General features: G+C 42.0%; 1 protein-coding gene across 19 annotated transcripts in view; it reads right to left on the reverse strand.

Annotated features, from left to right (window-relative positions):
* Window positions 1-12,321, reverse strand: part of MTERF1 (mitochondrial transcription termination factor 1) — a 571,641-nt gene that overhangs the window by 273,804 nt on the left and 285,516 nt on the right. For 18 of the 19 annotated variants that reach the window (XR_008617408.1, XR_003679882.2, XR_003679883.2 and 15 more), the window contains one exon: window positions 5,604-5,744. The gene's annotated coding sequence lies outside the window, so the exon portion shown is untranslated. Of the gene's footprint in view, window positions 1-1,917; window positions 2,065-5,603; window positions 5,745-12,321 lie in introns of all 19 variants that reach the window. The other variant, XR_003679875.2, reaches the window with a different exon arrangement.

Genomic DNA, 12,321 nt, shown 5'->3' on the forward strand with positions numbered 1-12,321 from the left:
AAGTTCAGTGCCATCGTAAACACACAAACACTCCCAAGGCTCAGAAACATTCTGTTTCCAGAATGTCTGTCAAATGAAATCATATATTTTGGCCTACGTCAAGTCCAAATATCAAGGCCATATATCAAGTCCCTCAAGCAACTGACTTTAAACCAGGGGTCACAAACTTTTTCTGTAAGAAGCTAGACAGTAAATTTCTTAGGCTTTAAGGGCTATACAGTCTCTGTCCCAATTACTCAACTCAGCTGTTGTTGCATGAAAGCAGTCATAGATGATACTTCAATAAGTGAACATGACTGAGTTCCAATACACCTTTATTTATAAAAACAGGAGGAGAGGACAGATTTGGCCCATAGGTTTCAGTTTGCTGATTCCTTCTCTAGTTGCCAAATCAAACCTGATCTCCAAGTCCCAGCTAAAGTGTCATGCTCTCTGTAGAGCTCTCCCTGATCCACCCAGTTTGAAGTGACTCTTTCACTCCATGCACACAACACTTTATATCTCTTTTATGGCCAGGCCCACATTCTGCCTTGTATAGAGTCCATGCCCCAGCTCTCTGTTGGAGTGCTTGGCATCTCTTGCTGAGACCATACTGTCCTTTACACAGGGTAGATGTTCAATAAGAAAGTATTGGTGGGAAGAATTGTTGAAAGTCAGTGGAGTGAGTCTAGAGAAATGGCAGAGCCTTAATCAACTACAGTTTCCTCCTTCTCCTCCAGGAAAAAAGTGTGAGTTCCACTGAAGATCATGGAACACCGCCAAATGCCTTCTGGAGAAACTCAGCTTCTAGGCCAGTCAGCCATCATTTAAAACACACAGAAGCCTGCCTATCAAAAATAAACTAGCTAAGCATTCAATTCCCCAACGAGGAAGGTTGGTATTGCAAATGGATTTGGGCTGAAACCATTTTCCTTTTTGAAACACACCCAAGCTTTAAAAGAAATAGCTTCATCTGATCTGAACTGCCAACACAGTACTCCAAAATCCATCCCTTGAGAGAACCTCGTTACCAGCTTCAGTTCAAAATCCACGTGACTCCGAACCGTCCGAGGTTTGCAAAGCAGGGTTAGAAATTGCCAGGCCCTATGCACCTCAGAGAAAGGGTTTCAGAGCAGGGAAAAATGAATGGAGGAAAAGAGCAATAATGCAAACATTTCTCCAGCCAACTTACTAGGAAAGTTAAAAATTATTTTAAAGTTAGCTATCACTGAAAATTGCAAGCAAATTTATTTCTCTGGTTCTTTAGTATTTTTTGTCATTTTTTGGACTTAGGGGTGGTTTAGTTATAGTACTACATACTTGATTTTGTCTCTCTAATCATTTTAGGTGCACGTCACGTCTTAATTAATCTGTAGGTTTCTCAAAAAAAGGGTACACATTTTCTGTTCTTGCACACCTCCTAGAGCATTATATTACCAGGGCCACAGCAAATGCTCAATAAGCACACAATAAACAAATGAATATATGGGGTATATTAAACTGCTAAAGTCTTTGGTGAGGGAACTAAGTTACTTAAGTTAATTTTTTTAAATTCCTCCCTTCTCTTAAAATCCTGATCCCACCTCTTTTTCGCCACCAATTAGTACTATTTTAAGTCCTTTGAAATTTTCATAACAATAAAAAAGAAAAACCAAAATTTTGCCGGCAGCTGTGTTTTACTAGATTTGAAAGTTCTTTGGTGGCAGGACATGACCCACTGACATCTGGATAGATGAAAAGCAGAACTTTTTGTTATTTGCCAAAGTAGAGAAGGCGTCCAGGCAGAGCCACACTGAGGGTTACACCCTGGGGCAGAGGCAGCTGATGTGTGACAAGCAAGGTGGGGTTAACTAGGTTTAGCAGGCTCCCTATGAATTGGCTGATTTGAATAATTTCACAGGCTACAGGACTTAGGGGCTGTTTTTAGTTGTCTGATACCTGGCCCTGGGGCAGTTAAGGCTGGCGCATAGACGCCAAGAGTGGAAGAGTTCAATAGGGAAGTCACTGGGGATGTGGACTTAATCAGCTGCTCAAAAAGAGGAACCACTGGCCTCCAGACAGGTCCTCAGAACTGGATCAAGACAGCTTTAAAAAAAAAAAAAAACTATATTACACACTGTAACAGAAGTCACTGACAACACTCACATCTATGTTTCCTGAAAGCAGGGCCTGCCTGTACTATTCTCCCCATCACTGTACCCTAATGCCTAGCATGTCAAAGGCACACACATTTTCTCGAATAAATTGAATGAATCCGGATTTTCACTCCTACAACAGGGCAGAAAGATATCCCACTGAGACTGCTGGCCTGGATTCTACACTTTCAGTAGGTATTGAGACTTGCACTGCAGGAATAAAAAGTGTAGTAAATGTACTATTCTGGGGGAAAAATGTGAATAAGGTCAATATTAGTCTGTCAAAATATTACATCCATAATCTGGGATGTTTTCATTTTCTCAGAATGACAGACACAAGTAAAACAGATCAGTGTTCATTGTACTGATCAAATCTGAGAGCAAAATGACATTTGGGGATAAGAGAAATGGGAATGAGAGAAATAGAAACTGACCAAATTTCAAACTGAGCTAAATTTCAATGGTTCTACTATGGGATAGAAGATAACAAAGCTTCGAAAATCAAGAAGCAAAGAAAGGTAAGAAATGACACTGGATAACAGAAGCTCATGAGTTCTGGAAAGAGAATCACTGATTTTATAAGATCACATAACACTAAGAGCATCTGGAGGGGTTATCATCGTCTATTGGCAGAGAAGAACTGGAAGAAAATACATCTAGATTTAGCTTAGATAAAATAAATAGGAAATAATGTCTTGGGACTGTAGAAAGTTAGTCATTAGCCCAATGAATGCAAGAAAACAGACTTAAAGAAAAAATATTACACCACTACAGTGTTTCTATAGGAAGCAACACAGAATGAGGGCTTCATGATAAACTCTAGAAAGCTTTAGAAAACTCCAACAATGGTTTCTTCATTGCAGGATCACTCAAATTCTTTATTATGTTAACGTATGTTGGGAACCTCCAAGAGCAAGGTGAGGTGGGTCTTGGCCACAGAACCCTCTTTTCATGGAGCAGCTCAGGTGACTCACGTTCCATATAACACTCTTTGATAAAGCCTATGCTAACGTGATTTTTTTTTTCTTCCAGTGTTATTTTCATAGCAACACAAGTTATTTTATTTTGTCAGAATTTAAGCAACAAAATTCCAGAACACACAGTGCCACCCTACCTCTTGGGGACTAACTAGAAAATTCTCCTCGTGTCTAATATAGGTATCTATGTCCTTTGAGAAAATACATCTGGTCCCTCTATGACATTCTTGGGAGAGAATAAATGTATACGGTAATGTCTACTCTCCTCAGTGCTGAAAAATAAAAATTAAAAAGAATTGAAGCAGGATGTGGTTAGTGCTGAGAGAACCTCAGACTGATCCTAATGTTAATCACTGTCCCATTATGTTCCTGTTCATCTACTTAATTAAAAGCCCAGAAAAACATCAATTTAAAGCCTGGAACCAAAGCAGCAAGGTAAGAACAGCATTAACAACTAGAATTTCCATTTCTGCAAGTCTGCAAAATTCAGCAGTGACTTCTATTGAATGAGCATCTGATTAGGACATCAAAAAATATCGAATATCAGCACTTAGCTAGATAGCTTGACATGTCAAGCAGAGGCAAAAGCTGTAGTAGGCATTCCAGGAACAGTAGAATGTGATAGGCAGGCCTTCGCCCAGTGATTCTGAAACAAGTGGTCTCTCTTTCTTTGCAGTAAACCTCCTTGCAAGATCTTGTGATTCTGGTGCTCTAATGGGGCAGTTGTTTATTGACATTTTGAATGATGTAAGGTCATTTTATGATGACTTTTAAGAAGCTACTGACATTACTTTTTGATTTTTAATTTAGATTTCCATTAAATATCTATATGTTTATATGAGTTATAAACACACAGCCATGGAAACTCCTCTGAGATCACTACTGTTACAAGGAAAACAGACCCGAGGAAGTTGGTGGCTTTCAATAACACCTCCAACAATGACTCCTTTATTGAAATATTTATTAACTACATAGCATGTGCTAGGTCTTTTTGTCCCCTGGCTTGCTCAGCTCTATCCTTAAAACTAAATGACCAAGACAGCCTAGTCAATCAGGCAGCTTTTGAATTACTTTCAATGGCAAAAAAATAGACTGATGGTCACACAGCCACAGGTATCAAGCTGGCATCCTGGGCTCATGTATTTCCATTAGCTAAGTGAACTCAAACCTAGGAAACCACACCTTTAGAAAACTCACACTAGTATACCAGGTAGCAAAATTACAAACACCATTCCCAAAGTGGCAAAGAAAAATGAAGCTTCTTTATTTTCCTGTAAGTGGGACAATCCCAGTTTACACCTGTTGTCCAAGGGTCCCAACTGCCCTAACATTTCCCTCAGATTTTTAATTTTTTTTTTTTCTTTTTTTTTTGCGGTACGCGGGCCTCTCACTGTTGTGGCCTCTCCCATTGCGGAGCACACGCTCTGGACGTGCAGGCTCAGCGGCCATGGCTCACGGGCCTAGCCGCTCCGCGGCATGTGGGATCTTCCCGGACTGGGGCACAAACCCGTGTCCCCTCCATCGGCAGGCGGACTCTCAACCACTGCGCCACACGGGAAGCCCCTAGATTTTTTATTTTTTTAATAAAGAATTATTAATAGCTGCATTGGTAGACTTCTACTTTGTATTTCAGCTTCTGACATGGTCTTGGCTAGTACTGTGGGAGATGTATGCACAATAAACAGATTTTTTACTTCAACATATGATTAAGTCTAAAAGATGTCTAGCAATAACCCATCTCTCTTTTCCCTATTTTTTCCAGACTCAGTTTAACAAGCTCCTTCCTTTCAAAGACAGCACACACATTACCTGCTGGTAAATGCAGTGCCCTCAGGCAAGAGAGAGCTCAGGAAGCTAATTTCTTGCAGTTTAGGTGGCAGTTGAGAAGGACTGAATATCCCTGCCCCTACAAGCCATAGTTGGGCCAGTGAGTTGTGCTGTGGCCTATGCCACACCCACACCCTTCCACATGCATATAGCCACTGAGCCATCAGTTGGTAAGGTCAGTAGAAATGTGAGACTTCATTGGTGGGAAACATAAAAGGGAACTAGAGGCTGGGCCATCTTATCATAGAGCTTATAGAGAGCAGCCTGAAAACTATCATTACACAAGTTTGTGATTCACCGTATGATTTATATACATATAGCAGTAGCTATTATTTAGTAATGCTGTTTTATTTTGCAATAAACTCTTTCAGCAGCCAAGAACTCAAAAAGCCAAAAGCACATGTTTAGCAAAAAATTAAGCTCTAAATTCAATGTCACACGAAAGTTGATGATGAATATGGATGTTACAAAGAATGTTTATCAACACAGTTTACCATCTGTCATAAGGGCTAAGTGATACCACTGCCCACATGAAAACCAGAAGACACAAATCTTTGGAAGAAGCATGAGCATCTATTCCAAAAGTTAAAAGTTACTTTAAGACTATATCCAAAAATGACTGAACATGTGCGCCTGCAGAAAACGTGTTTACAAATCTCTCACTGAAGCATGACTTTTCACTTACCTCAAATGTTTGTTCTTCTTCATTAAATTCACCCACTTCAGAATCCAAGTTTCCTTTTGGACACATGAAAAGTGAAGTGATAACTCCATTGCTGGAAGAACTGCACAAACAGTTGAACGAGGCCAGTTTTATTCCAGTGTCCTAGATACATCAAAGAGAAAATCAGTTAGTTCCAATAATGATTTGTTTTTCTTTATTAAACTCATGAAATCGAAATACATCTTTTGAATATTCATTTTGTCAATAAGAAATATCTGACATTATCATGAATGCTATCATAGGCTCACATAAAAAGATCAACATTAAAGATAAAATTATTTCTTCTGTGGTACAGAGATACAAATTTTAGCAGAGTCCAGTGTTGTGATAAAAACAATATTCTTACTAAATTAAGAAGCATTTGGAGGAAAAATGTACTTGAAACTGGATGTGGTAAATGTATAATTAATAATTACATCCTAAAAAGCTGCTGTATTCCACTAATCAAAACAGAAACTGTGTTTGTCAAAATGTATATATATTACACACACACAAATATGCAAAGTTAGAGTAACTGAATTATAAAACTGTTTATGAGGAAGCTAGTGTTCAATTTCATTATGGAGATATACACTTTCGTTGCTGTCTGCCATTCACATCTGCCCCTAATGTTTGCAGAACCCATGGCGAGAACAGAAATGGAAGCCCACAAACTGTAAGTCTAGAGTTTTATAAGTTATAAATTAAGCTAGCAAACTGTTAAATATGTTTGATGCTCTCATGACAAATATACCTTCGATAATGGCCTAAAAAGCCAAGATATAATTTAGAATCCTCAGAGTGCTTGGAATTCTGGTGTAGAATGTAGCAGTGTGGAGGGAAACACCCATCCCTAGCCCTTCCCCCCTCCAACTCCCTCTGGCACAGCAAGGGGCCTCAAAAAACAGGGAAGAACATCCCAGACCAGCCCACATGTCCAAGTTCTGTCAATAGTACCCCCTTTCCTTACCCCTAAACAGCTGTCACTTGGACAAATCTTAGGCCAGGGGGTGCTAATACCAGTAGTAAGGTTCACCCTTGGGAAGAAGTACCTGAGGAAGATGCCTGCCCATCCCTGGCAGCAGGTCAGGGCCATCTAGACAAGGAGTTCTGGGGGCTTAGCCACCTGGGCACTTGTCTGGGAGGTATGTCTCTTTGGCCCCTCAGATTTGAGTTGAGCTGAACAAGAGAGCTGATCCCTCTAACATGTAAGTCCCTAGGCAGCAGTGTTTCCTACTCAGATTTAGATCTAAGACATTCTCAACTGCTTGTTAGAAATGTTTGAGGTTTTAAAGAGCCATTTTGAAAATAAACTTAAGTGCCTAAAAATAGCATTAAAATACACACACACACACACACACACACACACACAGACAATCATCACATCCCTGATGCTTTGAAAATGGAGGAAGCAGTATTATTAAGTCAGAAAATGAGAATAATGTAAACCTTCAGAGACTCCTAAGCAGGACGAGCTTCTGGGAGTGTGACTTCTGCAGTCACACAGGGCCTCTGAGCTCAGAAAGGTGCCACATTTGGTTTCATGTTCACCTGTCACCTTAAAATTTTTTAACACTTTGAACGAGAGGCCTCACATTTCAATTTCGCTCTGGGCCCTGCAAATCACGTAGCCAGTCCTGTTCTCAAGGGCCATTCACTCAGCAAGAGCGTTTCCTATGAAACTTGCGCACTGTTTTCCCTTTGAAAGAAAAGTCAATAGAGCCAGCATTTCACTTTCGATCATTTCACTTTCCCCTATAGGCCTGGACAAAAACATAAGGGCAGAGGGGAAAATGGTTTTAAAGGGCACTGGAGTATTTGAAAACCCTGACAAAGGTTCCATTAGAGGGTTCAAGTTGGTTCTTGCTATTCTGGTATTGCCTCACCCACTTCCTGCCTAATCCCTGATTAAATGCCACCATTTCACCCAGGTGTCATCTGGTCCTTTCTTTTGCCCCTAACCCTATCTCTTGATTATGGAGGTTTGCTTTTTCTTTGTGATTTTTTTTTTCAATTCCTCTCTACTTTCTAGATTAAAGTTTGTAGTAGTAATATTATTAAAGCATAATGCCAGGCAGAGATAGAAAGCTCTCCAGAATATCTTTATTAATCCAGGGCAAGTCCATTTTGAAAGAAAGAAAGAGAAAGGAGATTTATAAAGGGCAAGGGCTGGCCTTGGCAGATCCTCACAGCAGGGGCAGAGCCTGACACACTGCAGAAAGGTCTGAAAGGAAACAGAGGAAAACTGTCCTCGGCATCAAATCCCCCAATGACTGACATTCCCTTAGCTTCCCCCTCCTTCCACTAGCCCCAGCCCTCTATCTCATGAACCCTGACTTTGAGTTTCTTAACTCACTATCTATTCTGCAGACTTTCTCCTACAAATCTCCAAACTCCCCCTCAGCCATTAAACAAGGAAAAGCCCCCAAACCCAGCCTTCTTCAGGCATGGACGGCACCCAGGGAAATGGGGCAACTGTATAGGTGACGATGAAGGGCTGCCAGCTACTAGCTCAGCAACACAGAGGTTGGGAGCAGCCTTCAGGCTCTTAGCAAGCTGCCAGTCTCCCTCTTTAAGGTAAAACATGGAAGCCCAGCCTGACTGACTTCAAACGCAGAAGCCTGGGGAAAAGCTGGCTCTTCCCTTCTCTGCCTCACACTGTGTGCACACCTATTTTCTCTCTAGGTTATTCTAAAAGGACCACAGGGACTTGGGGTTCAGGACAGAGGTGCAATCAAGGCTGAAGCAGGGATGGCCCAGAAACAGAACTGGGCTTTCTTGACTATGGGGACAGACAAGGCCACCCTTTCATACCTTCACCCTAAAGCCCCCTCTGGGGCTCATCCCTCCAAAGAAATCAGCCACAGGACAGAGGTAGAGAAATGATAAGAATTTTCTGCAATGCTCTAAAAAATCACTCAGGTCATCCTCCTTCTTGGATTTCTAAAAGGTTTGTGTATGATTATCGAGTTTCATTTACTGGATTTGTTTCTAGAAGCGATATTCTGAACATTAAAAACTGATAAGGGGTGGGCACAGACCCATCAGAGTAGGCCCTGTCTTTGCAGCTGGGAGTCGTGGGGACGGAGGGGGAATGGGTGAGCAGGTCCTACTCAAGAGACTTGAGGCAGCAGCCATTTACCACCCAATGGGGAAATATTCAATATTTAAAGCGGGACCTATCACACCAGTGCTTACCAGCTGAAGACTAGCTCTATTAACAAGTTTTCCTTGGCTCAAATAAATGTGGAGTCAGATATGTCTGGGTTGGAATCCTTGATCTTTCACTACCAGATGTAGTAGTGAGCTTAGGTAAGTTATTTAACTCCTTGGACCTCAGCTTCCTCATTGGTAAAACTGGAATAACTCACCTCTTAGTTCGTTATGACATTTACATGAGACAATATATGTAAAGTGCCTCTCAACTCAAATTTTGCTCACATAGAATTCAAAATCATGCTCCTAAAGAGTGTGGCATAGGAAAAGAACAACAGATGCGACTAATGTTTAATGGCATATATTAAGTGGCTAGTGTGTGTCAGGCCCTGTGCTGGTGCAACACACCTGCTAGCCAATTCATCCTTACCAAGACCCTGTAAATTGGGAATTTCTATCTTCATCAAGGTTCTTTTTTGTTGCAAATAATGACAATAGCTAATATTTATTGAGTGTTAACTAGAACCCTATAAGGAGTTATTGTTACTGACATCGTTTTGCAAATGGGGAAACTGTGATTCAGAAAGAGTAATTAATGTGAACAGGAATTGAATTGATGTGTACAGGCTGTGAGGATTACCATTGGAGTCAGACACCTTGGCTTAAATCCCAGCCCTGGAGAAGTTACCATGCCTCTTAGGCCTCAGTTTCCTCATGTGTAAAAAGAATTTAAAGGGTTTTGAATTACCCGGTGTCCTGGCAGGAAACAAATGGCACACTCAAACAGGGAAAGTGAGGACGGTATACGGAGCCATAGGCAGGATTAAGGGAAAAGTACAAGGGATGATGGAGCACATGATTGGGGGGTGGGAAAGTGCTAGCAATAGCCTTAACCAACCTAGACCTAAAGACCCAGAGGAGAGAGTGGGCAGGAACTCAGTGAGAGCTGAGGCTGGAGCTATTGCTGGAGCTAGAGCTGTTGGAGAGGCCACAGATCGACAGTAAAGGAACGAAACCACTGCTAACCTGTAGCCTGGCAGGGAGAAAGCCAAGAGAATAGACACCCTCACTTCACTCTCCTCCTGCACTCTGTCCTCCTGCCACTACCTCTCATCATTGATCCAACCCAACTGGAAGCTACAGGACAAGGAAGTCAACTGATGCACATGAATGGTCACAGACAGGGTGGAGGAAAGTGGAGAGTGAATCTGGAGGAGTAAAGGGAATACCTAGTCTGGCTATCTTATACTACATACCCAGAATTGGTATTGTATTAGTTAGGGTTCTCCAGAGAAACAGAACCAACAAGGGGTGGGGGGAGACAGAGAGAGAGAGAGAGAGAGAGAGAGAGAGAGAGAGAGAGAGATTTGTAAGGAATTGTCTCGTGATCATCAGGGCCGTCAAGTGTAAAATTTGTACGGCAGGCCAGCAGGCTGGAAATTTTGGCAAGAGTTGATGCTGCAGTCTTGAGTGCAAATTCTACAGAACAGCAGGCTGGAAATTCAGGCAGGGTTTTCATGTTGCAATCGTGAGGAGAATTCCTTCTTCTTCAGGAAAACTCAGTTTTTACTCTTTAGGCTTTCAACTGACTGGATGTGGCCCATACACATTATGGAGGGTGATCTACGTTACTCAAAGTCTATAAATTTAAATGTTAATCTCATCTAAAAAATACCTTCACAGCAACATCTAGACTGGTATTTGACCAAACCACTGGGTACCATAGCCTAGGCAAGTTGGCACTTAATCTTAACTATCATAGGTATCTACAATGATTTAACCTTTTAGGACATCTCTTTTCTTATCTACATCTGAAGTAGGTGGTACAAGCTCCCTTATAGTTCCTAAATACCACAGCAAACTAATGACTTCCTGATCATCACTTCCAAAAGAGGTGCAGGAAAGAAGTCTGTGCTAGGCTGTTAGATCCTTACATTCAGGACAAGGGAGGTGTGGCCAATTCAGCCCAAGTTTCTGGGGTAGCACTTCCCAAATAATTGTGAAAAGAAAATTGTTCCAGAATGTTAAGAGGTGGTTCAGGAAAAAAAATCTTCCCCTGAACAAATGCAGTTGTTTATTCAAGCACTAAACAAACTTAAGGAGGTGTCTTATTTACTGGGGAGACTTCCCAGAACCTCTACTGAGTTGATGAACATTGTAAATCTCCAGATGGGGTTTAGGTTGCTGTTTCCTGAGTTTATCTGACCATTGATCAGTTTGCCCTCCAAGCATGTGTAAACATCTTGAAGAGCTATGATTACAAGGAATGAGATTTGGGAATGTGGTTCTAGGCCCACCCTGAGAGCTCTTCTCATAAGACTGCTGGTTTGCTCTCTGCTTTTCTGCCGCTCCCTTATAGTGAGAAAGAATCCTAGTGGAAATGAGGATAAGCTAGTTCTTGGGGGACCCAGGTCCAGGACCAGCTACCTAATTGGTAGGGCCCAGTGCAAAATGAAAATGTGGGGTCTCTTGTTAAAAAATTATTCAGACTTTCAAGACCTTGGTAGCAGAGCATTAAATCAACTGTGGTGCACTTCTGAGAAAGATGGGGCTCTGTGCAACTGTACAGGTTATACATCCATGAAGCTGACCCTGACCTGGTCATTCACTTACCTAATAAATTTAACATGTGCCTACTATGAGTCACATTTTCTTGTCCTGAAAATCTTGCAGAATAAAAGAGGAAAGTTCCTTGGACAGACCCTAGGGCAAACAAGTTCTCCAGTTTTCCTCAAGCCCAACCAGTGAGTCCCCCATGACCTACACATCCTTGTCAGGTGGTCTCAGGCAACAGACTGAAAACAAATCAGAAGAAGGGCACCGGTTTCAGTTGAGGTTGGGTTCTCCAGGAAGCAAACTTCCTGAGACAGCTTAGTATGCAGGATGTTTATTAGGGAGTGCCCTTGGCATTAACATCTGTGGAAGGGAGGGGAGGAAAGCGGGACTGGGCAGAAGGAGAAGTTGAGCTGCAAAACAGACTGAACAACAGCCGCAGCCTACTTCCTGGGGAAGCTCTAGAGCTAGAATGGCCCTTCAGTATTGTCCTGAGCTGGGACATTGTCCTGAGATGGCCAGCCTTTATACTCCTCCATGGATCGGGGTCAGCTAGATAGGGCAGCCATAGAAAGGGGCCTGACCTTGGTTGAGGTGTCTTCACAGCTGAGGCAAACCCTATGGTGGGTGGTGGGGGCTGTGACAGCTGAGGCTGTCCACCAACATCACTCCCAGCTGCTGGGGCAAGAAGGCCTTTCTTAAAGATAAGTCAGGTGGGGGTTAGTGGCTGTGGAGAGGCCAGTCAGGAGTACTGCACTGCCCACCTGAGCGCTGATGTGGAAGACAGAACAGAGGGCAGACAACAGAAGCAAGAAGAACTAGAATCCTGCAGCCTGTGGAACAAAAACCACATTCGCAGAAAGATGGACAAGATGAAAAGGCAGAGGGCTATATACCAGATGAAGGAACAAGATAAAACCCCAGAAAAACAACTAAATGAAGTGGAGATAGGAAACCTTCCAGAAAAAGAATTCAGAATAATGATAGTGAA

Source organism: Physeter macrocephalus, chromosome 5 (assembly GCF_002837175.3).
Source record: "Physeter macrocephalus isolate SW-GA chromosome 5, ASM283717v5, whole genome shotgun sequence".
Lineage (NCBI taxonomy): Eukaryota > Metazoa > Chordata > Mammalia > Artiodactyla > Physeteridae > Physeter > Physeter macrocephalus.